Genomic DNA, 24,724 nt, shown 5'->3' with positions numbered 1-24,724 from the left:
GGCGCCTGGAAAAGGAGGTGCTCGACCTGGAAGCCCGTCTCGGTCAAGTCGTCCAGGACCCGGCCCTGCGGACGGTGTACGAAGCGAAGAAGGCCGCGCTGAAGGACCTGCAGCTCGTCGGGTCCCGAGGCGCGTTCGTGAGGTCGCGGATCCGGTTCCTGCGGGATCTGGACCGCGGCTCCCCCTTCTTCTACTCGCTGGAAAAAAGACAGAGTGTCCGTAAGCAGCTCTTGACGCTGCTGGCCGACGACGGCTCTCTCGTCTCAGATCCTGAGGGCGTCAACAACAGGGCCCGTGAATATTATGGGGCTCTGTTCTCTCCGGATCCGTCCAGCGAGGAAGCGCGTAGAATTTTGTGGGAGGACCTGCCGAAGGTCAGACCGGAGGGCGCCGAAAATCTGGAAGTTCCGCTAAGCCTGGCAGAGCTGACCGGTGCCCTCGACCGGCTCTCGAGGGGAAAGTCCCCGGGACTGGACGGGCTGACCGTGGAGTTCCACAGGGCGTTATGGGATGTCCAGGGGGGCGACTATGCGCGGGTCCTGGGGGAAAGTCTGGCGACCGGGGAGATGCCCCTCTCTTGGCGCAGGGCAGTCATCGTCCTGCTGCCTAAGAAGGGCGATCTCCGCCTCCTTAAGAACTGGCGCCCGATCTCCCTCCTCAGCACGGACTACAAAATCTTCGCCAGGGCGATGTCTGCTCGCCTTGGTGCCGTGCTGGACCACATGATCCACCCCGACCAGTCCGACACGGTCCCGGGCCGGACAATCCATGATAACATCCATCTGGTCCGGGACCTCATCCATTGTTCCCAGGAGGCTGGTCTGTCGGTCGCCTTCCTATCCCTCGAACAAGAGAAGGCGTTCGACAGGGTGGATCACGACTATCTGCTCGGAACTCTGCGCGCTTTCGGGTTCGGGACGCATTTCGTCGCCCGGATCCGACTTTTGTACGCCGCAGCAGAGTGTCTGATTAAGGTTAACGGGTCCTTGACGGCGCCCCTTCGCTTTAGGAGAGGGGTGCGCCAGGGATGCCCCATGTCCGGCCAGTTATACGCCGTTTGCGTTGAGCCTTTCCTGCGCCTCTTGCGGACGAGGTTGACGGGACTGGCTCTGCAAGGGCCGGGCGTGGAGGTCGTCCTCTCGGCATACGCCGATGACGTGCTCCTCGCAGTAGAGGATCCCGCTGACCTGCGGAGCATGCGTGAGTGCCAGGAGATTTACTCGGCCGCGTCCTCCGCCAGGATCAACTAGGAGAAATGTTTCGGACTCCTGGTGGGTCAGTGGCGGGTGGACTCCCTGCCGGAGGAGCTCAGGCCTTTTGCCTGGAGCACGACCCATCGCCTCTATCTGGGAGTCTACCTTATCCCCGACGAGGGAGCCTGGCCGGCGAACTGGCAGGAGCTGGAGGCCAAGGTCGCCGCTCGCCCAGGGCGCTGGACAGGACTGCTCTGAGTGCTGTCCTACAGGGGTCGAGCGCTAGTCATAAACCAGCTGGTGGCCGCAATGTTGTGGTACCGGCTGGTCACTTTGACCCCTCCCCCTGCGTTTGTCGCCAAGATACAGAAGAAGCTGGTGGACTTCTTCTGGAACAACAGGAAGCACTGGGTCTCTGCTGCGGTCTTGAGTCTCCCGCTTGAGGAGGGCGGTCAGTTGTTGGTGTGCGTCAGCGCCCAGCTCGCGACTTTCCGTCTTCAGACCCTGCAGAGATACCTTTACGTCGAGCCCCCTCCTAGGTGGTGTGCTCTGGCGACATATTTCTTCCGCCAGCATCGCGACCTCAATTACGACACGCAGCTCCTGTTTGTGAACTTGGGGGGTGTCAGGACCGCCCTCCGGGAGCTGCCTGTCTTTTACAAGGAATTCATCAGGGTCTGGAACAAAGTCTCCACCAGGCGCAGCTCTGCGCCGGCTGGAGTGGCGGCCGTCCTGCAGGAGCCGCTGCTCGGGAATCCGTACATCAACGACCGAGGTTTTATGTGGCGGTCGGAAGAGAGGGCTGTGGCTTGTGAGGTGACCAGGGTCAGGGACCTGCTCGATGGCGGAGGAGCGGGCTGGATAGCGCCAGACACGCTGGCGCGGCGCCTAAATTCTACCAACGTCCGCCACGCGGCTGATGCCATCGAGTCGCTAAAAACAGCTCTGGGCCCTGACTCCATTAGGTGCATCGAGGAGGCTCAAGCACGTGGGGAGATCCCGTCAGAACTGACCCCCGTCCGGACGGAATTCCTCATCGGCGCCAAAACCCGGAACCTCCCTCGGGGGCCGGCGCCTCACAACTTGAGCCGCCTCGGGGAAATCCCCTCCGTGCCTTTCAGTTCCGCGCGGAGGGGTTTCCTGTACGGGCTGCTCCTGCACACTCTCAACTTTGCCATCCTCGCCTGCCGTCCGGACACGCCATGGCGTACCATCATGCCGTCCGGAGGAGGCGGGGGTCCCCGATGGAGGGCACTCTACGCAGGGGTCCTCCCACTATTCGTCGGGGACTTGGCCTGGAGGGTGGTGCACGGAGCAGTGCCGTGTAACAAATTTTTAAGCCGGTTCATGGACTCCCAGGCCGCCTGCAATTTCTGCGGTCTGGAGGAGTCCGTGTTCCATGTTTTTATTGAGTGCACGAGCTTGCAGCCCCTGTTCCATTACTTGAAGGGGCTGCTCCTGAAATTCTGGCTGCACTTCAGTCCCACTCTCCTGATCTTTGGGCACCCTATGCGGAGGGGAGCGGGTAGGTCCGAAGGCCTCCTCGTAGGACTGCTCCTCGGCACGGCCAAGGGTGCCATCAGCCAGTCCAGGCAGCGGGCGGTCGAGGGGGTCGTTCAACCTGACTGCCTGCCTCTCTTCCGCTCTTACATCCGGTCCAGGGTGTCCTTGGAGATGGAGCACGCGGTGTCCACCGGTACGCTCGCGGCCTTCCGCGAGAGGTGGGCACCGGAGCGACTGGAGTGCATCATCATGCCCGGCAACCAAATTTTAGTTGATTTTACGTTTAAAGTTTAATTTGTTTTAATTGCCGGTGCTTTTCGTGTCCCCCTCCCCTTTTATAGGGGGCACTGGAAAAAAATTGATTTTAGCACCCCAAAAAAAACCAAAAACAAAAGAAAGACACAAAAAAAAAGGAAAAAAAAAAAGGGCCTTGTAAATATCTGGTGTGTCACCCAGGTCGGGTGGCACGGTTTAATGTTTTTTTGTTTTGCAGATAAACTCCAAAAAGAGTTTCATGCACAAGGACCCCCAGGTCCCTGTGCACCGCAGCATGTTGTAATTTCTTCCCATTCAAATAATATTCCCTTTTACTGTTTTTTTTCCAAGGTGGATGACCTCACATTTTCCAACATTGTATTCCATCTACCAAACCAAAGCCTATTCGCTTAACCTATCTAAATCTCTTTGCAGCCTCTCTGTGTCCTCGACACAACCCGCTTTCCCACTAATCTTTGTGTCATCTGCAAATTTTGTGACACTGCACTCTGTCCCCTCTTCCAGGTCATCTATGTATATTGTAAACAGTTGTGGTCCCAGCACCGATCCCTGTGGCACACCACTAACCACCGATTTCCAACCAGAACAGGACCCATTTATCCCGACTCTCTGCTTTCTGTTAGCCAGCCAGTTCTCTATCCATGCTAAACATTTCCTCTGACTCCACGTACCTTTATCTTCTGCAGTAATCTTTTGTGTGGCACCTTATCAAATGCCTTTTGGAAATCTAAATACACCACATCCATCGGTACACCTCTATCCACCATGCTCGTTATATCCTCAAAGAATTCCAGTAAATTAGTTAAACATGATTTCCCCTTCATGAATCCATGTTGCGTCTGCTTGCTTGCACTGTTCCAATCTAGATGTCCCGCTATTTCTTCCTTAATGATAGTTTCAACCATTTTCCCCACTACAGATGTTAAACTAACCGGCCTATAGCTACCTGCCTTTTGTTTGCCCCCTTTTTTAAACAGGCATTACATTAGCTGCTCTCCAATCCGCTGGTACCTCCCCAAAGTCCAGACAATTTTGGTAGATTATAACGAATGCATCTGCTATAATTTCCGCCATCTCTTTTAATACCCTGGGATGCATTTCATCAGGATCAGGGGACTTGTCTATCTTGAGTCCCATTAGCCTGTCCAGCACTACCCCACTAGTGATAGTGATTGTCTCAAGGTCCTCCCTTTCCACATTCCCGTGACCAGCAATTTTTGGCATGGTTTTTGTGTCTTCCACTGTGAATACCGAAGCAAAATAATTGTTTAAGGTCTCAGCCATTTCCACATTTCCCATTCTTAAATCCCCCTTCTCATCTTCTAAGGGACCAACATTTACTTTAGTCACTCTCTTCCATTTTATATATCGGTAAAAGCTTTTACTAGCTGTTTTTATGTTTTGCGCAAGTTTACTTTCGTAATCTATCTTTGCTTTCTTTATTGCTTTCTTATTGATGGTTCTTTATTTTTAAAAGTGAAGTGTTTAATGCTTTGGAAAATCTTCTAACTTCCCTTCCCTCCACAACCCCTCCTCCGCCCGCCATCTCTGGCTACCGGCGCCTGATTTCTGAAGTGTCCGCAAGGTTTTTCTGAGCGAACAAAAGTGGGCACTGACTCAGGCCTAAGTTAGTTTGGAGTAACGTTTCCCTGTCTAAACTTGCTTAACTGGCCAAATGGTTTAGGTGGGTGAAAAAGAAACTGAACTAACTGACTGAAAGTGGAACAAACTAAACGTGGAGAATTGTGATTTATAGGATACTCCAAAACAATAGGAGCAACTGCTGTCGAAACTTGGCCCCGAGATGTGTCTATTCTGAATTTGTGTCTTGTACTGACAGTGATGAGTTTTGTTATCTCCTTTTACAGCGTATTAGAAGGGGAGATTTTCAGACAGGAAACACAAACCAAACCGCGTCAAGATCTGACGGAGTCAATCGATTCATCAAGACCTGAATATCATCGGACTTTGAAAGTGGAAGGAGAAATGTTTGTCTGTCCTGCCTGTGGGACAATATTGTAAATATCAGTGTGACTGGAAAGGCACCAAGACACACACACCCGAGTGAGTGTTCCATGGCACTGCCTGTGGAAAGAGCTTTAATCAGTTACACAGCTTGAAGAAACATCGCACCATTCACAGCGCGGAGAATCTGTAAATGTGTTGTGTGTGTGGGCGAGGCTTCAACTGATCATCCAACCATGGCGAGTCACAAGGATACCCGCACCATGGAGAAACCGTGGAAATGTGGGGACTGTGGGAAGGGATTCAGGTCGCCATCAGAACTGGAAATTCATCGACGCATTCACACTGGGGAGAGGCCATTCACCTGCTCCGTGTGTGGGAAAGGATTCACTCAGTCATCCCTCCTGCAGTCACACCAGCGAGTTCACACTGGGGAGAGGCCATTCACCTGCTCCGTGTGTGGGAAGGGATTCACTCACTCATCCACCCTGCTGACACACATGCAAGTTCACAATGGGGAGAGGCCATTCACCTGATCTGAGTGTGGCAAAGGATTCTTTCGGTTATCCGACCTGCTGGCACACCAGCGAGTTCACATGGGGGAGAGTCCGTTCACCTGTTCTGAGTGTGGGAAGGGATTCTTTCGGTCATCTGACCTGCTGAGACACCACCGAGTTCACACTGGGGAGAGGCCGTTCACCAACTCTGAGTGTGGGAAGGGATTCACTCAGCCATCTCACCTGCTGACACACCAGGGAGTTCACACTGGGGAGAGACCATTCACCTGCTCTGAGTGTGGGAAGGGATTCTTTCGGTCATCCGACCTGCTGGGACACCAGCGAGTTCACATGGGGGAGAGTCCGTTCAACTGCTCTGAGTGTGGGAAGGGATTCTTTCGGTCATCCCACCTCCTGAGACACCAGCGAGTTCACACTGGGGAGAGGCCATTCACCTGCTCTGAGTGTGGTAAGGGATTCACTCGGTCATCCACCCTGCTGAGACACCAGCGAGTTCACAACTGACTGCAGGGGTTGAAATCTGCTGTTAATCACATCCTGACTCAACCATGTTCATTCTGACAATTGTGGTTTGTTCCTGCTGATGATAACTCCTGTAACTGGACTGGAGTTTAATATTTGGGATATAGACAAATAAATAAATAAATGAAGGGATGAAATCCCGCCTCTGGAGGGATGCAGGAGGCGGGAGGTTGATGTCCAGGACACCTGGTCGGAGGCACACCTGCTCGCCAGGTATCATCGTGTGTAACCCGGTTTCAAATGACTGAAAATGATGCTAATAAAACACACCAAACTATGTTCTAGTTAGATTGGGGTGCACTATTCAATTCCTTAATTTAAAAAAAAATTAAAAGAAAAGAATTCTTGTAAGTTCTTCCACGTTGGTTAAAAGTTTTATAAGAAGTTTTAAATGTTTCTTCTGGAGTTTTAAAAACATTTTCCCAAGTTATTTATAAGTTTCACAAGTTGATTTAAAGTTTAAAATGAAAGTCACTACCAAGCTACCTCTCTTGATACTATTCCATGGGTGCTGCCAGCCTTCTGCAGCTGCACAAAGCCCTGGCTAGACCACACCTGGAGCACTGCGGGGAAGTAGAGGCCTGGTCGTCTCCAAAGGGGGCCCGAGCGCCTGGACACGATATACAGTTCCATGGTTAGAATCTCCGTGTACAGTTCCAGGTTTAGAATCCCCATGTACAGTGCCAGTGTTGGAATCCCCATGTATCGTCCCAGGGTTAGAAAACCTCTATACAGTCCCAGGGTTAGAATCCCCATGTTCAGTCCCAGGGTTAGAATCCCCATGTACAGTCTCAGGATTAGAATCTCCATGTACAGTCACAGGGTTAGAATCCCCATGTACAGTGCCAGTGTTAGCATCCCCATGTACAATGCCAGGGTTAGAATCCCCATATACAGTCCCATGGTTAGAATCCACATGTACTCTCCCCCAGGGTTAGAATGCCCACATACACTCCCAGGGTTAGAATCCCCATATACAGTCCCAGGGTTGGAATTGCAATGTACAGTCGCAGAGTTGGAATTCTGTGACTGTACACAATCAAAGCGAAAAATTCAGGCCTTGAATCTGAGTTGGGGGGAAAAAAATCATAGAAACATAATTCAATTTCTATACTAAACTATTTGAAATCAAATGAAATGAATTGTTGCAACTAACACGTTACTTTCATGCCAAATAGGAAACAAGTGACGTGTGGGGAGTGCAGGAGTGTTTGCGCCCAGTTACACAGCATATCCCTGGCTCTCCACTCCAAATGCGCTTCTTGAGGTTCGCAGTCTCATTGACACATCCAACTGACTGGATGGACCTCGCCCTTTAAACCCCATTAGAAAAATATCAGCATTTGATGTTTAGTTTGTCAAACCTTTATAAAAAAACTGGTTCGGCCTCAGCTGGACAATTGTGTTCAAGTTTGGGCTCCAAAATTTCGGAATGATGCCAAGCTTTTACAGAAGGTGCAGAAGGAACGGTGCCAGGGATGTGGGACTTCCGTGATGTGGAGAGCCTGGTGAAGTTTTCTCCAGAGAGTAGGAAAGGGTAAAAGGAGATTTGACGGAGATGTACAAAATTAAGAATGATTTACCAGAAAGAGTAAATATGGAAATTCTTTCCAGTGGCATTAGGTAAGGTAACCAGAGGGGTCAGACTTTCGATGATTGGCAAAATAACGAGAGGTGAGATGTGGGATCATTTGTTACCCAGTGAATTGTTACGATCCGGAATGCACTGTCTGAAAGGGTGGTGGAAGCAGATTCAATAGTAACTTTTAAAAGGCAATTGGATAAATACTTGCCGGGAAAAATATGCTGAGCTATGGGTAAAGAGCAGAGCAGTGAGAACCATTGAACAGCTCCACCAAAGAGCCGGCACAGACACGATGGGTCGCATGGCCTTCCGTGCTGTATCACTCCCTGACAATGGCGATTGATTGTACCCAGAGCGCTCCGCCCGCGGGAATACGCCCTATCTCCATCAGCAGGGAGGCAACGCGTGGGAAGGGCTGGTTCCCAGAGAGCACCTCCCTGTGCGGAGAGGCTCCCCGGGACTGAGCGGAGAGAGCACGGCCCCAGGCAACACCGAATGTGGCTCTCAGGCACCGGGAAGCACCGAGTGTGGCTCTCAGACCCCGGGCAACACCGAGTGTGGCCCTCGGGCCCCGGGCACCACCGAGTGTGACTCTCAGGCCCCGGGCACCACCGAGTGCAGCTCTCAGGCCCTGAACAGCACCGAGTGCGGCCCCCCACCCCGCTCTGGGCAGCACTGAGTGCGGCCCCCCCGCCCTGCCCAGGCAGCACCGAGTGCGGCCCCCCATCCCACTCCAGGCAGCACCGAGTGCGGCTCCCCACCCTGCTCCGGGCAGCACCGAGTGCGGCCCCCTCCCCCGCCCCGGGCAGCACCGAGTGCGGCTCCCCCCTGCCCCGAGTCAGAGAGCCAGGCCCGGCACCAGCAAACCCCGGGGGCAGCGCCTCCCCCAAACCATGAAAACAACTGGTTCCATTTATACAGCAGGCCCAGTAAATCCCAGCCGCTCAGTAGCAGGGTGGGTGCTGGATGCGGAAGTCGCTCCCTGGTCTCCTGTACAGTATTAGGCAGTCCCTTGAATCAAGGATGACCCACTTGCACACCAAAAAGGAATGAGTTCACAGATGTTTCAATATGAGACCTGATATTCCAGGTCCCGAACTACATATTGAAGCGTAGAAGATGCTTGTGCGTGGATTCTTTTAAAGTGTGTATCCATTGTGCACCATCCGTCACACGGGCTGGACAGAGCGAGGTCTTGGTCCAGTGGCAAGGGTTAAACAAGACGACTGCTGCACAGACTTGGTGCACATACTCCTACTGCCCATAGATCACAGTGTGGTCTGGCCCATGCTATCGCTGGGCCCTTGCCTCTTCCGGGCCCCGAATTCATGCCTCTCGTGGGCCACAATCTCTCCACCCCAAACTCTCGCCTCTCCTGGCCACAATCTTTCCGCACTGAACTCTTGCCTCCCATGGGCCCAATCTCTCCGCCCCGAACTCTCTCCTCTCGTGGGCCCAATCTCTCAATCCCGAACTCTCGCCTCTCCTTGACCCCAATCTCTCAGCCCCGAACTCTCGCCTCTCCTTGGCCCCAATTTCTCAGCCCTGAACTCGAGCCTCTTGTGGGCCCCAAGCTCTCAGCCCGGAACTCTCGCCTCTCATGGGCCCCTATCTCTCCGCCCTGAACTATCACTTCTCCTTGGCCCCAATCTCTCCGCTCCGAACTCTCGCCTCTTGTGGGCCCCAATCTCTCAGCCCCGATCTCTCGCCGTTACTCCACCCAGACCTCACCACTCCTCTGCTGCTTGCCGCATCGCCTGCTGTACCTGGGCCATTCCGATGGTCCTGCCCATGCTCCAATCGCTGACCTGGATTCCGGTAAAAAGCAAAATCTAGACTCTCAGATTTCCAAATCTGGGGCAATTTAAGTAGATCGCCTCTCAACTATGCTGCAAATGTTAGAACGATGCTTTGGATACCTGGCCTCCTGTGTGGGTCTGTTTGTTGCATCAGTTTGAGTTGGAGTAGAGATGGAGGAGAAGCTGCTGGGTTTCACCCCCAGTTATTCTGGGCCCAGTGAGATCAACAATTCCCCATGTGGGGCTGTCAATGGAGGTGGGTTCCCTTCCCTGAAGGACATTAATGAACCAGTTGGGTTTTAGTACAAACTGGCAGCTTTCAAGGTTACTATTTCGAGTGCTGGCCCTACAAATGACCAAGCTCATTCAGCTCAATTTCTCAACATGCCTTTGTGTTTTTGTGGATTCTCTCTCACCCACCCTTTTTCCTGTCTGAAATTCACTTTACAGGGGATTAAAAGGGGAGGATTTGTCGACTGGAGGTTCAAACCAAACATCATATTAAGATCTGACGGAGTCACTCGATTCATCGGGAACAGAATATCATCAGCCTTTGACCATGGAAGCAAAAAGCACCATTCACAGCGGGGAGAAATGATACACGTGCTCTGTGTGTGGTCAATGCTCAGCTTATCATCCAACTTGGAGAGACAAAAGGGCAGTCACACTGGGGAGAAATTGTGTAAATGTGGAAACACTGGGAAACGTTTCAACTGCCCGTCCCAGCTGGAAACACATCGGCGAGTTCACACCGGGAAGAGGCCGTTCACCTGCTCTGAGTGTGGGAAGGGATTCGCTTGGTCATCCTATCTGTTGAGGCACCAGAGAGTTCACAAGTGACTGCAGGGGTTGGGATCTGCTGTTATTGCTGCTGTTAATCACATCCTAACTGAACCATGTTCATTCTGACAGTTTGGCTTTGTTTCCGCTGATGTTAATAACTCCTGTCACTGGACTGGAGTTTAATATTTGGGATATTGACAAATAAATTCGTGTTGCTTTCAACACATTGCTGCAGATTTTTGTCTTTCCCGAGTGTTTATCATCACCTGGCTGGAGCTCAGTGAGGACAATCTGGGCGGACGATCGTATGGGGGAAGAACTTCAGCATGGACACAGTCCTTCAGGGTCACACTGAGAAGGGCAAACGGCACTTTGGTCTTTCTCATCACTCTTCACTGACAGCAAAGTCACCGTGCGGGTTAACCTTGATTTGTAAGGTGTGGATGATATCCATCCAAGGGTGTTTAAAGAGATGGGACGGGTGCTCTGCCAGCCCCTTGCCCAGATCTCCAACAGCTCAGTAGAGTCATGGGTTGTTCCCTGAGATTGGAAGGTAGCACATGTAGTTCCCATTTTCCAAATTGAGCACAAGTCAGAGCTCAGGAACTGAAGGCCCATCAACGTGACCTCGATCACTGGGAAGGTGCTTGAAGGGAGCCTGAGAGATGCTGTTTTCGATCATGGGGAAAGGGAACGGGCCATTACAGATACTGAACATGGATTCTGGTAAACAAGGTCAAATCTTATAAACTAGCTTGAGTTTCTAAAGAAGTTGTTAGGTTGGTGGATGGGGTAATCCGGTTGACATTGTCTACCTCAAGGTGTCAAACTCATTTTCTATGGTGGGCCTGATCCAATATCCTGGCACGAGGCATGGGCCACATTCAGCAAAAGCTATTATAATAGGAATAAATGAAGATAAACTACATCGGAATTTATATTTAGATGTTATTTACTGCCTCTGCACTCGATCCCTGGCACCTCTTAGCTTGAGCGTTCATGAACTGACCCTGCTCAAACCATAACCACAAGAATATCGGTGCATGGTTCTGCCTGTGACCACAAGGCTGTGTCACTGCCACACACAGATACCATTACCTTGTTTCACATCTCCATACAAACACCATCACTTCACACATCCTCGTTCTGCACAATTGCAGCAGACGTGAGCAAGGACATGAGGCTTATTAAAAGACACATTTCATTACAGCAAAGGTTACACTGGGAGAAATGTTCAGTTATCTTCCATTACAGGCACAATGCCGGACAAACCAGCAGCACACTGGCACCTGAACAGCGTCTCATCGGCCTACAGGCTTTTCTTAAATAGATTTGCTGCCTGGATATAAACTTAAACCAGCTTTGCAGGTGTGATGCTCTATTCACACATTGAAGGTGAGAGAGATGCTGTGGGGCACATGCTAAGTCCAGTAGCTGAAAGTGATTAACAGACGAGGTTTTGTGTTTAGTAATCCTGAGCGTGTTACCAATACCAGCAAAGATGAAGCCCATGGAATAAAAGAGATAGTGGATACTGTCTCACTGTGAGCGAGTCAGAATAAGAAGCTTTAACAACAGCCGATGTTTCACAAAGGGAGACCTCACCATACCAAAGAACATTGGTGGTGTTTAATGGGCTGTTTGTGTCACTGGGCTACAGGAGGCTATTTGTGACAGAGGGAAAGCTGGTCACAGCAAACAAACAGTTTACCGGCATGTGCAGGGCCCACTCTGACCCCCACCTTCTCTCTCTCACTATTGATGGACACTGCTGCAGTAATTGCTCCTCTGACCTTTCCTCTCTTGTCCCTCCCACACCCCTAATACACGGCCCGAGACAATCTCCCTCCCCCTACATCCTCACTGTGCTGGAATCCACACCAGTCTCCCCATCTGCACCTTGTTCTCTCCCTGGATCCTGAAACTACAGAACTCACTGATCCCTCCTGAAGTCTACAGGATTCCAAAACTGAAGCTTGGTGGCCCTCAGTCCCCACTCCTTGATTTACCTCCCCTTCTCTCCTCCTCTTTCCCCCTTGGTTGCGTCCCACACTCTTGGCCTTGAGCCTTCCCCGGAGATTCTCAGTATGAACAGGGGGATTTGTGTTGAGACAGGATGTCCCAGCTCTCCACCTTTATGACATCACTGCAGTGCCTAGCAACCACCCTACCTGAGCCCTGCTCATTATGGGCTGGGTTGAGCTCAGTGCTGTTAAAGAAAGGTAGACAGGAGCAGGATTCGAGCGGTATGAAGCCCAAGATTAATGCAGAGACGTATAGGATCAATTTATACCTTATTGAGTGAGAAATGTCAGTGTCCCGGACACTTCCTGTCCCTCAGTATCTGTGTCGGGGACTGCCCGATGGGTTCACTCTGTATCTCACCTATGCTGTGCCCGACTGGAGAGTGTTTGTTGCTGCATGAGCTGCTCAGCTCGATGAACTAAACATTTAACCCAAAGATGATCAGATAAACCCATCAGCTTCTCCCCTGGACACAGGTCCTGAAGGACAGGGAGTGTCTCTATTAATTTGGCTGGTGTCCTTGATCAAATTTAAACATCTCACATCTCTTTTTAAAAATGTGTTCATGGGATGCGGGCGTCACCTCTCATTCTTCTCAACGCTGGAGAATATAGGCCTAGTCTACTCAATCTCTCATCGGACAATCCCCCCATTCTAGGAATCAGTCTGGTGAATCTTCATTGCACTCCCTCTACAGCAAGTTTATCTTTCCTGAGGTAAGGAGACCAAAGCTGTACACAATACTCCTGGTGTGGTCTCACCAGGGCCCTGTATAATTGCAGTAAGACGTAAATACTCAAATCTTTCTGTAATAAAGGTCAATATACCATTTGCTTTCTTAATTGCTTGCTGCACCTGCATATTAACTTTTAGCGATTTGTGTACAAGAACACCCAGGTCCCTCTGATCACAATGTTTCCCAATCTCACCATTTTAAAAAAATACTCTGCCTTTCTATTTTTACTGTCACTGTCTAACTTAACATTTCTTCACATTATATTCCTTTTACCATGTTCTTGCCCACTCACTGAGCCTGTATATATCCCTTTACCTGCGCAGAGGATGCTGTGAGGCTGCAGAGCGACTTGGATAGGTTAGGTGAGTGGGCAGATTCATGGCAGATGAAGTATAATGTGGATAAATGTGAGGTTATCCACTTTGGTGGTAAAAACAGAGAGACAGACTATTATCTGAATGGTGACAGATTAGAAAAAGGGGAGGTGCAACGAGACCTGGGTGTCATGATACATCAGTCATTGAAGGTTGGCATGCAGGTACAGCAGGAGGTTAAGAAAGCAAATGGCATGTTGGCCTTCATAGCGAGGGGATTTGAGTACAGGGGCAGGGAGGTGTTGCTACAGTTGTACAGGGCCTTGGTGAGGCCATACCTGGAGTATTGTGTACAGTTTTGGTCTCCTAACCTGAGGAAGGACATTCTTGCTATTGAGGGAGTGCAGCAAAGGTTCACCAGACTGATTCCCGGGATGGCGGGACTGACCTATCAAGCAAGACTGGATCAACTGGGCTTGTATTCACTGGAGTTCAGAAGAATGAGAGGGGACCTCATAGAAACATTTAAAATTCTGACGGGGTTAGACAGGTTAGATGCAGGAAGAATGTTCCCAATGTTGGGGAAGTCCAGAACCAGGGGTCACAGACTAAGGATAAGGGGTAAGCCATTTAGGACCGAGATGAGGAGAAACTTCTTCACCCAGAGAGTGGTGAACCTGTGGAATTCTCTACCACAGAAAGTTGTTGAGGCCAATTCACTAAATATATTCAAAACGAGTTTGATGAAATCCTTACTACTAGGGGGATCAAGGGGTATGGCGAGAACGCAGGACTGGGGTACTGAAGTTGCATATTCAGCCATGAACTCATTGAATGGTGGTGCAGGCTAGAAGGGCCGAATGAGCTACTGCTGCACCTATTTTCTAATGTTTCTATGTTTACATTCCCAACTAGCTTTGTATCCTCAGCAAACTTCGATATATTACATTTGGTCCCCTCATCCAAATTATTGATATAGATTGTGAATAGCTGGGGCCCAAGCACCGATCCTTGCAGCACCCCATCAGTTGCAGCCTGCCAACCCGAAAATCACCCGTTTATTCCTACTCTGTTTTCTGTCCGTTAACCAATCCTTAATCCTTGCTTGTATATTACGCCCAATCCCATGAGCCCTAATTTTGTTTAATAATCTCTTGTTTGGCACCTCATCGAATGCCTTCTGTAAATCTAATTACACCACATCCAATGGTCCCCCCTTATCTATCCTGCTGGTTACAACCTCAAAAAACATTAACAGATTTGTCAAGTACAATTTCCCTTTCATAAATCCGTGTTGATTCTGCCCAATCCTGTTATTACTTACTATGTGCTTAGTGATAGATTTTAGCTTCTTCACAAGTACTTATGTCAGGACTACCCGTAATGCACGGGATGGATACAGTATGAATCTCACTCAATTCTGTCCCAAACACTACCAGGGTTGGTACAGAGTAAATCACAGTCTGCATTATCCCAAACACTCCCAGGGCAGGTACAACACAGGTTCGATGCAGAGTAAAGCTCCGTCTACAACAGCCCATCAAACACTTCCAGGTCAGGTACAGCACAGGTTAGATATAGAGTACATCTCCTTCGACCCTGGCCCAGCCATTCCATTGCAGATACAGCATTTGTTAGATATAAAGTAAATCTCCCTCTACACTGTTCTATCAAGCACTCCCAGGGCAGGTACTGCATTGGTTCGACACTAAGTAATGCTCCCTCTACACTGTCCAAATAAATATTACTAGAACAGCTACAGCACAATTTCGATCGAGTGTAATTCTCTTTCTAATCTCTCTTTACAATTGTGCACCGTTTTGGTCGCCTAATCGAAGGATATATATATTTGCCTTGCTTAGATACAGAGTAAATCTTCCTCGACACTGTACGACCAGACATTCCAAGGGCAGGTACAACACAGGTTAAATATGGAGTATATCTCCTGCTACCCTGTCCCAATATTCCAAAGTAGATCCTGCATTGGTTAGATACAGAATAAAACTTCCTCTACACTGTTGCATCAAATCACAGGGCAGGTACAGCACAGCGTATATACAGAGTAAAGCTCACTTTACAATGCCGCAACAAACACTCCCTGGGCAGGTACAGCACAGGTTAGATACAGGGTACATCTCCCTCTACCCTGTCCTAACCATTCCAAGGCAGGAACAGCACGAGTTAGATACAGGTTAAATCTCCCTATATACTATTGCACAGGACATTGCCAGGGCAGGTACTGCATTAGTTAGATATTAAGTAAAGCTCCATCTGCACTGTCCATAATAAACATTCCAAGAACAGGTACAGCATAATTTAGATAGTGTAATTCTCTCTCTAATCTCTCACTACAATTGTACAGGGCCTTGATGAGACCACACCTGGAGTACTTTGCACAGTTTTCGTTTCCTTATCAAAGGAAGGATATATTTGCCTTGCTGAGATACAGAGTAAAGCTCCCTAAACACTATCCCACCAGATATTCCAAGGGCAGGTACAACACAGGTTAGATATGGAGTAGATCTCCCCCTACCATATTCCAACCATTCAAGGGCAATTACAGCACGGGAAAGATAGAGAATAAAGCTCCCTCTACACTGTAGCATCAAACAATCCCAGGGCAGGTACAGCACAGGTTAGATACAGAGTAAAGCTCCCTCTACACTGTCCCATCAAACACTGCCCGGGCCGGTACAGCATAGTCAGATCCGGAGTATATCTTCCACAAACACTCCATGGCAGGATCAGAACGGGATAAATACAGAGTAATTTCTCCCTCTACACTGACCCGACAAATACTCCCAGGGCAGGTACAGCGCGGGTTAGATACCAAATAAAGCTCCCTCTGCACTGTCCTATTAAACACTCCCAGGGCAAGTACAACATGGGTTAGACACAGATTAAAGCTCCCTCTATGCTGATCAAACACTCACAAGGCAGGTACAAAAGAGGGTAGTTACCGAGTAAAGTTCCCTCTACTCTGCTGCATCAAACACTAATGTGAAGTACAGCACGGTTTAAACATGGAGTAAATCTCTCTCGACACAGTCCCAGGGCAGGTATAGTACGGGTTATATACAGAGTAAAGCTCCTTCTGCAGTGTCCTAAAGAATCCCAGGGCATGTACAGCAAGGGTTCGTCACAATTTAAAGCTCCCTGAAGGCTGACCCATTAAACATTCCCAGGGCAGGACAGGACAGCACAGGTTAAATAGACAGTAAGGATCCCTCTGCACTGTCCCACCAGACATTCCCAGCGCATGCACAGCACAGCTTAGATGTAGAGTAAAGCACCCTCAGCATTGTCCACGGCAGGAACAGAACGGGATAAATAGAGAGTAATTTCTCCGTCTTTACTGTCCCAACAATCCTTGGGAAGGTACAGAACGGGTTAGCGAAAGATTAAATCTCTCTCCAACCTGTCCCATCAAACACTGCAGAACATTTGCAGCACGGGTGATATACAGAGTAAAATTCCCCCGAGACTGTCCCGTCAAATGTTATTGAATGGGGAGCAGGCTCGGCGGGTCCCAATGGCCCACCCCTGCTACTATTTCTCATGGTCTTATGTACCCAGCATGCCCCGCGATGGAGAAAGTGCCGCACCCAAACTACAGCAGCTCAGTGCGCAGGCGCGGGCCCTGACTCTATTTGGAGCATGCGCGAGGATTGTAATGGCGGAGAAGACATGTTTTGGATAAGCTCCTCAGAAGTGTTCTTTTCAACGGGAGGGAGCGGAGTAACGGAGCAGCGGGGAGGCTTCATAAACAACCCGTGCCCGCCGCAAGCCCGGAATAATAACCGGAATATCGGCGGTTGCAGCTTCGGGACTTTCTCCGGTCACAGGCCCAGGCTAACGGCGGCCATCTTGGTCCAGGAGGGCAGGTCAGCGTTCGGTCATCTTGATGCAGTGAGCAAAGTGAATGATGTCAGTGTCTGGAACTGAACCCAGCCAGAGTCAGTACCTTCAGGGGAGGGGAACCAGTGAGTGTAGAACTGAACCCAGCCAGAGTCAGCACCTTCAGGGGAGGGGAACCAGTGAGTGTAGAACTGAACCCAGCCAGAGTCAGCACCTTCAGGGGAGGGGAACCAGTGAGTGTAGAACTGAACCCAGCCAGAGTCAGTACCTTCAGGGGAGGGGAACCAGTGAGTGTAGAACTGAACCCAGCCAGAGTCAGTACCTTCAGGGGAGGGGAACCAGTGAGTGCAGAAATGAACCCAGCCAGAGTCAGTACCTTCAGGGGAGGGGAACCAGTGAGTGTAGAACTGAACCCAGCCAGAGTCAGTACCTTCAGGAGAGGGGAACCAGTGAGTGTAGAACTGAACCCAGCCAGAGTCAGTACATTCAGGGGAGGGGAACCAGTGAGTGTAGAACTGAACCCAGCCAGAGTCAGTACCTTCAGGGGAGGGGAACCAGTGAGTGTAGAACTGAACCCAGCCAGAGTCAGCACCTTCAGGAGAGGGGAACCAGTGAGTGTAGAACTGAACCCAGCCAGAGTCAGTACCTTCAGGGGAGGGGAACCAGTGAGTGTAGAACTGAACCCAGCCAGAGTCAGTACCTTCAGGGGAGGGGAACCAGTGAGTGTAGAACTGAACCCAGCCAGAGTCAGCAACTTCAGGGGAGGGGAACCACTGAGTGTAGAACTGAACCCAGCCAGAGTCAGTACCTTCAGGGGAGGGGAACCAGTGAGTGTAGAACTGAACCCAGCCAGAGTCAGCACCTTCAGGAGAGGGGAACCAGTGAGTGTAGAACTGAACCCAGCCAGAGTCAGTACCTTCAGGGGAGGGGAACCACTGACTGGTTCCCCTCCCCTCCCCTCCCCCGCCACTGATTGGTGCGGAGCAGCATGTGCTGGTTGGGTTGGTGCATCGCCATTGGCTGCGGGCTGAGTTCAGCGGGTGGTTTGTTGGCGGGCTCTGCTCGCGGCTTTTGAGCTTGCTGGGCCGGCTGAGGCGGGGCGGTGTTGTGCACAGGCGCGGGGCCAGCCTATTGTAGGAGATTGGCCGCAGACAGACGAACAGACGACGTTTTGCCGCGGACGATGGATGAGCAACACGTGCAGTCTCCCTGCAGACTCACATACTCACAGACACGCGCGGGCGGGGAGATTTGGCCGCCAAGTCGGCGGGTGTTGGCTGCGGGGTACCTTCAGGGTGAGTGGGCCTTGATTACTGTCGGGGATTGTGGGGAGTTTGTCCGAGGTCCTCCCGCCTCGGGGAGCAGGGAGCGACAGGGGCGGGGCTTCCTCGACGTCACAATGCTTTCCATTGTCCCGCTGCAGGGCAGGGAGCATGTGCGGCGGCCATCTTACTGCAGGGAGCAGGTGCAGGATGGGGACCAGTGACATGAATACATGAGAACATCAGAAATAGGAGATGAGTCGGCCCTTTGGCCCCTCGAGCCTGCCGCCACTCAATAAGATGATGGCTACAGCATCTGGGGTCGTTCTCCTTGGAGCAGTGAAGGTGCAGAGCAGGTTTAACAGAGGTGCTCACAATCGGGAAGGCTTTAGATTGAGTCAGGGAACCGAGTGGTTCTGCTCACACAATCAGAGAATGGTTACAGCACAGAAGGCCATTCGGCCCGTCCAACCCTTGCCTGCTCCCAGCTAATCCCACTGCCCTGCCCTTTCCCCCAGTCCTGCAAATGTTTTCTTTCAGAACTTATCCAATTCCCTTTAGAAAGCTGTGTTTGAGTCTCCCTCCACCACCCTTTCAGGCCGTGCTTTCTGGATCCTAACCACTCGCTGCGCAAAATAAATTTTTCTTATGTCGCCTTTGGTTTTTCTGCCAATCACCTTAAATCCGTCTCCTCTGGTTCTCGACCCGTCCACCAATGGGAACAGTGTCTACTTTGTCCGGACCCCTCATGATTCTGAACACCTCGATCAATTCTCCTCTCAACCTTCTCTGCTCCAAGGAGAACAACCCCAGCTTCTCCAGTCAATCCACAGAACTGAAGTCCCTCATCTCGTGAATCATTCTTGTCAATCTTTTCTGCACCCTCTCTAAGGTCTTCACATCCTCATGTGCGGTGCCCAGAATTGGACACAATACTCCAGTTGAGGCCGAACCAGTGTTTTACAAAGGTTCATCATAACCTCCTTGCTTTTGTACTCTGTGATGCCCAGGATCCTGTAAGTTTTTTTAACTGCTTTCACAACCTGTCCTGTCACCTTCAGCGATTTGTGCACATATACCCGCAGGTCTCACTGTTCATGCATCCCCTTTAAGATTGTACCCTTTTGTTTATATTGTCTCTCCTCATTCATTTAATCATGCTTCTCTCATTTTATTACTTCCTCCGAGCCCCTCAACTTCATGTTGGCGAGTGGTGATTGATTGTACCTGGGAACCAACAGGAAGAGAGGTCAGAGGCCGGAGGTATTCTGCAACCAATCGTGGTGGTTGAGGGATGGATCCTGAGTCGGCCTATCAGGTGAGTGTGTGTGAACCATTGTTAAACTATTCATCTTTTAAAAGTTAAATCGAGATTTCTTTTGTCAACAAAACAGTTCAACATTTGTCAGTATTTTGTTTTCCTGGAGTTCCTATTATGAGTTTCAGACACTTCAGTGCCTAGTAGACCAGGTGTTTAAAGGTCATTCATTTCCCCTTTTTCATGTCGCTGTTAGTTAAAGCGACAGAGATTGATTTCCCCGCATTATGCATTCGTAATAGTTAAAGTAACATCGTTCCTGTTGGTAGTGAGTTACATTCGGTGCTGGGTGATATGGCTGGTGGCATCAGCCATTAAAATACGCATCCTCTTGTTCAAATCTCTCCAGGATCTCACCGTTCCCCATCTCTGTAACCTCCTCCAGCCCACCAACCCTCTTAATAGTTTTTCTTTGGAACAGAGGAGGCTGAGGGGAGACCTTAATGAGGTGTATAAATTATGAGGGGACTCGATAGAGTGGATAGGAAGAAGCTATTTCCCTTCGCAGAGGGGTCAGCAACCAGCAGAACCTTTTAGCCAGTACGTAGCAAGCCCAACAAGAGAGGGGGAAGTTCTGGACTTAGTATAAGGGACTGAAGCTGGGCGTGGAAGGGGTATCAGTGGGACAGCATTTTGGTGCTAGTGATCATAATTCAGTTAGATTTAGGGTAGTTATGGAAAAGGACAAAGATAGACCAGGAATAAAAGTTCTCAATTGGGGAAAAGCCAATTTTACTAAGCTGAGATGTGGTTTAGCTGAAGTGGACTGGAAACAGCTACTGGAAATTCCACAGATTTACAACCCTTTGAGAGAAGACATTCCTCCTCATCTCAGTTTTAAATGGGTGGCCCCTTATTCTAAGATTATGCCCTCCAGTTCGAGTCTCCCCCATCAGTGGAAACATCCTCTCTGCCTCCACGTTGTCAGGCCCACTCATAACCTTATACATTTCGATAAGATCACCTCTCATTCTTCTGAATTCCAATGAGTAGAGGCCCAAACTACTCAACCTTTCCTCATAAGTCATTCCCCTCATCCCCGAAACCTTCTCTGACCTGCTTCCAAAGCAAGTATATCCTTTCATAAACATGGATCAGGAAGGCCAAGATTCCATTCGCCTTCCTGATCACTTGCTGTACCTGCATACTATCCTTTTGTGTTTCATGCACAAGTACCCCCAGGTCCCGCTGTACTGCAGCACTTTGCAATCTTTTTCCATTTAAATAATAACTTGCTCTTGGATTTTTTTCTGCCAAAGTTCATTACCTCACACTTTCTAATATTATACTCTATCTGCCAATTTTTTCCCCATTCACTTAGCCTGTCTATGTCCTTTTGCAGATTTTATGTGTCCTCACACATTGCTTTTCCTCCCATCTTTGTATCGTCAGCAAACTTGGCAACGTTACACTCAGTCCCTTCTTCCAAGTCCTTTAATATAGAATGTAAATAGTTGGGGTCCCAGCACTGATCCCTGCAGCACCCCACTAGTTACTGATTGCCAACCTGAGAATGAACCATTTATCCCAATACTCTGTTTTCTGTTAGTTAGTCAATCCTCTATCCTTGCTAATATATTACCCCCAACCTCGTGAACTTTTATCTTGTGCAGTAACCTTTTACATGGTACCTTGTCAAATGCCTTCTGGAAGTCCAAATACACCACACTCACCGGTTCCCCTTTATCCATCCTGTTTGTTACATCTTCAAAGAATTCCAGCAAATTTGTCAAACATGCCTTCCCTTCGTAAACACATGCTGTCTCTGCCTGACCGAATTTTGCTTTTCCAAATATCCTGCTACTGCTTCTTTAATAATGGACTCCAACATTTTCCCAACCACAGATGTTCGGCTAACTGGTCTCGCGTTTCCTGCTTTTTGTCTGCCTCCTTTTGTAAATAAGGGGCATTACATTTGCAGTTTTCCAATTGCTGGGACCTCCCCAGAATCCAGGGAGTTTTGGTAAATTACAACCAATGCATCCACTATCCCTGCTCCTACTTTTCAAGACCCTCGGATGCAAGCCATCAGGTCCAGGGGATTTATCTGCTTTTAGTCCCATTATCTTACTGAGTACCACCTTCTTAGTGATTGTGTTAAGTTCCTCCCCCCTGTAGCCCCTTGACTATCCACTGTTGGGATATTGTTAGTGTCCTCTACTGAAAAGACTGAGAGAAAATATTTGTTCAGAGTTTCTGCCATCTCCATGTTCACCATTACTAATTCCCTGATCTCGTCCTCTAAGGGACCAACATTTACTTTAGCCACTCTTTTCCTTTTTATAGAAACTCTTGCTATTTGTTTTTATATTTTGTGCTAGTTTACTTTCATAGTCTATCTTCCATTTCTTAATCATTTTTTTAGTCATTCTTTGCTGGCTTTTAAAACCTTCCCAATCTTATGTCCTCCCACGAGTTTTAGCCAATTTGTATGCCCTTGTTTTTAATTGGATACCGTCCTTTATTTCTTTAGTAAGCCACGGCTGGCTAGCTTTTCTTTTACACCCTTTCCTCCTCACTGGAATATATTTTTCTTGAGAGTTGTGCAATATCTCCTTAAATGTACACCACTGTTCATCAACTGTCCTAAACTTTAATCTATTTTCCCTGTGCACTTTACCCAACTCTGCCCTCATAAGTACATAGGCTCCTTTATTTAAGATTAGTACGCTGGTTACAGATCCAACTTTCTCACCACCAACTGAATTTCAAATTCAGATCATGCTATGATCACTCATTCCAAGGGATCCTTTACAAGGAGATTGTTTATTAATCCTGTCTCATTGCACAGAACCAGATCTAAGATAGCCTGTCCCCTGGTTGGTTCAGTTACATACTGCTGAAGGAACCCGTCCCTTATGCACTCTATGAAGTCCTTCTCAAGGCTACCCTGACCAATTTGATTTGTACAAACAATATGGAGATTAAAATCACCCATGATTATTGGTGTTCCCTTTTTACAAGCCCCCACTATTTCCTGGTTTATGCGCTGACCAACAGAGTAGCTATTGTTACGGGGCCTATAGACTACACCCACCTGTGACTTTTTCCGCTTATTGTTCCTTATCTCCACCCAAACTGTTTCAACATTCTGATCATTTGAGCCAATATCGTTTCTTACTATTGCAGTGATTCCATCCTTTATCAATAGAGCTACTCCACCTCCTTTTCCTTTCTGTCTGTCCTTCCGGATTGTCCAGTACCCCTGAATATTTAATTCCCAGACCTGGTCACCTTGCAACCACGTCTCTGTAATAGCTAACAGATCATACCCATTTGTATCTATTTTTGCCGTCAACTCATCTATTTTGTTACAAATGCTACATGCATTTAGACAAAGTGCCTTTAAATTTGTTTTTTTAAAAAAAATTTTCCTGCTTGTTTCCTCTCTCCTTCAAACTCACTTTCTTTATTTTTGCTTTCTAATTCTAGCTTTTCTCCCCTCCCTACTGAATCTATTTTCAGGTTTCCACCCCCCTGCCAAGCTAGTTTAAACTCTCCCCAACAGCACTAGCAAACCACCCCGCGAGGATATTGGTCCCGGCTCTGTTGAGGTGCAACCCGTCCGACTTGTACCGTTCCTACCTCCCCCAGAAGTGGTACCAGTGCCTCAGGAAATTAACGCCCTCCCGCCTGCACCATCTCTCCAGCCTGGTATTCATCTGCTCTATCAACCAAGCTCGTGACATTGGGAGGAATCCAGAGATTACTAGCTATGAAGTCCTGCTTTTTAATCTCTCTCCAAACTCCCTAAACTCTGCCTGCTGGAGAGCGGAGGGAGGGAAACCAGTGAGTGTGGAATTGAACACAGCCAGAGTCTGCACCTTCAGGGGAGGGGAACCTGTGAGTGTGAGTATATTCAGAGCAGAGATAGAAAGCTGTTTGGACACTAAAGGAATCGAGGGATATGGGGATAGTGCGGGAAAGTGGAGCTGAAATCCAAGATCATCCTGGATCTTATTGAATGTTGCAGCAGGCTCGAGGGTCCGTATGGCCTACTCCTGCTCCAGTTTCTTATGTTTTTAACGGTTGTGGAAATCTGGAACTCTGTTCCCCATAAAACTCAGGCTGGGGCCCAATTGAAAATTCCAAAACTGTGATTGATAGATTCTTCTTGGGCAAGGGTATTAAGAGTGATGGAACCAAGGCAGGTACACGGAGATAAGATACTGATCAGTCACGATCTAATTGAATGGTGGAACTATGACTCAGTCACACTGGGTGATGCCTGTGAGAGATTCGGTAAACCCTCACCAACAGTTCTTGACTTCAGGATTTATAAGAACAAAATACACTCGGCACAGGGTTTTGGCTCAACCTTAAACTTGTATGTTTATTGAACTTGCGTTATTCCCCAGTACACAACCTCCCTTTGATTCCGACCGGAATAACACCGAACCCATAATACAAACCCCCCCACACTAGGTTACCTGAAACTTAACGGGAAATATCACAGTTTAACACCCTTCCGCGATTCGACTGTGATTATAAAACGACTCGGACAAATTCCCCGACGGTTTGACTGAAACTTATAATCACCCACACAGCTGTTGGTTGTGGTGTGGATTGTAGGCCGGGTGACCACCCTGCATCCTCCTTCACTGCACTGTCCTCGCTCCGAAGTGGTCCTCTTTTTATGGGGCTTCATAATCACAGCATCAAACATATTTCCTGCTATTCCCCTGTCGACTCTTCCAATGGTTAATAATCTCTTGATCATCAGTGTATTCCACTCCCTGGCCCAGACAGGGGCACGATCAGCTCTCCTGCTGTGTAGTACAATGCGAACCTTCCTTGGGAACAGATCTGGCTCCACAGTTGAGGAATGTATGAATGTCCCTCTTCCTTCTTGACAGGTACTAGGGACTATTGAAAGTATGCATGGCCGGCGTCTGGTGCAATTGTCTGTGTTGATTAGATCGATGGCAGGTATCCTGTATCATTGTCTCTGAGGATGTCCTTCCTGTCTCTCAATGAGTCATCGTTTTGCTGCAATGTTTGAATGAACCCCTTACTGTATAGCCCACCCTCTGGGTGTTTGCACTGAGGTTTGTTTTTTATTAACCC

At 49.0% G+C, this 24,724-nt stretch overlaps 1 pseudogene; it reads left to right on the top strand.

The window, feature by feature from the left end:
• The first annotated feature begins 5,263 nt into the window (after positions 1–5,263).
• Positions 5,264–10,201, top strand: LOC139235473 (zinc finger protein 595-like; annotated as a pseudogene).
• Positions 10,202–24,724: the final 14,523 nt, after the last annotated feature.

This window comes from Pristiophorus japonicus, chromosome 23, assembly GCF_044704955.1.
Source record: "Pristiophorus japonicus isolate sPriJap1 chromosome 23, sPriJap1.hap1, whole genome shotgun sequence".
NCBI lineage: Eukaryota > Metazoa > Chordata > Chondrichthyes > Pristiophoridae > Pristiophorus > Pristiophorus japonicus.
The sequence above is the reverse complement of the archived record's forward strand: the minus strand, read 5'-3'. Positions and strand labels throughout refer to the sequence as shown.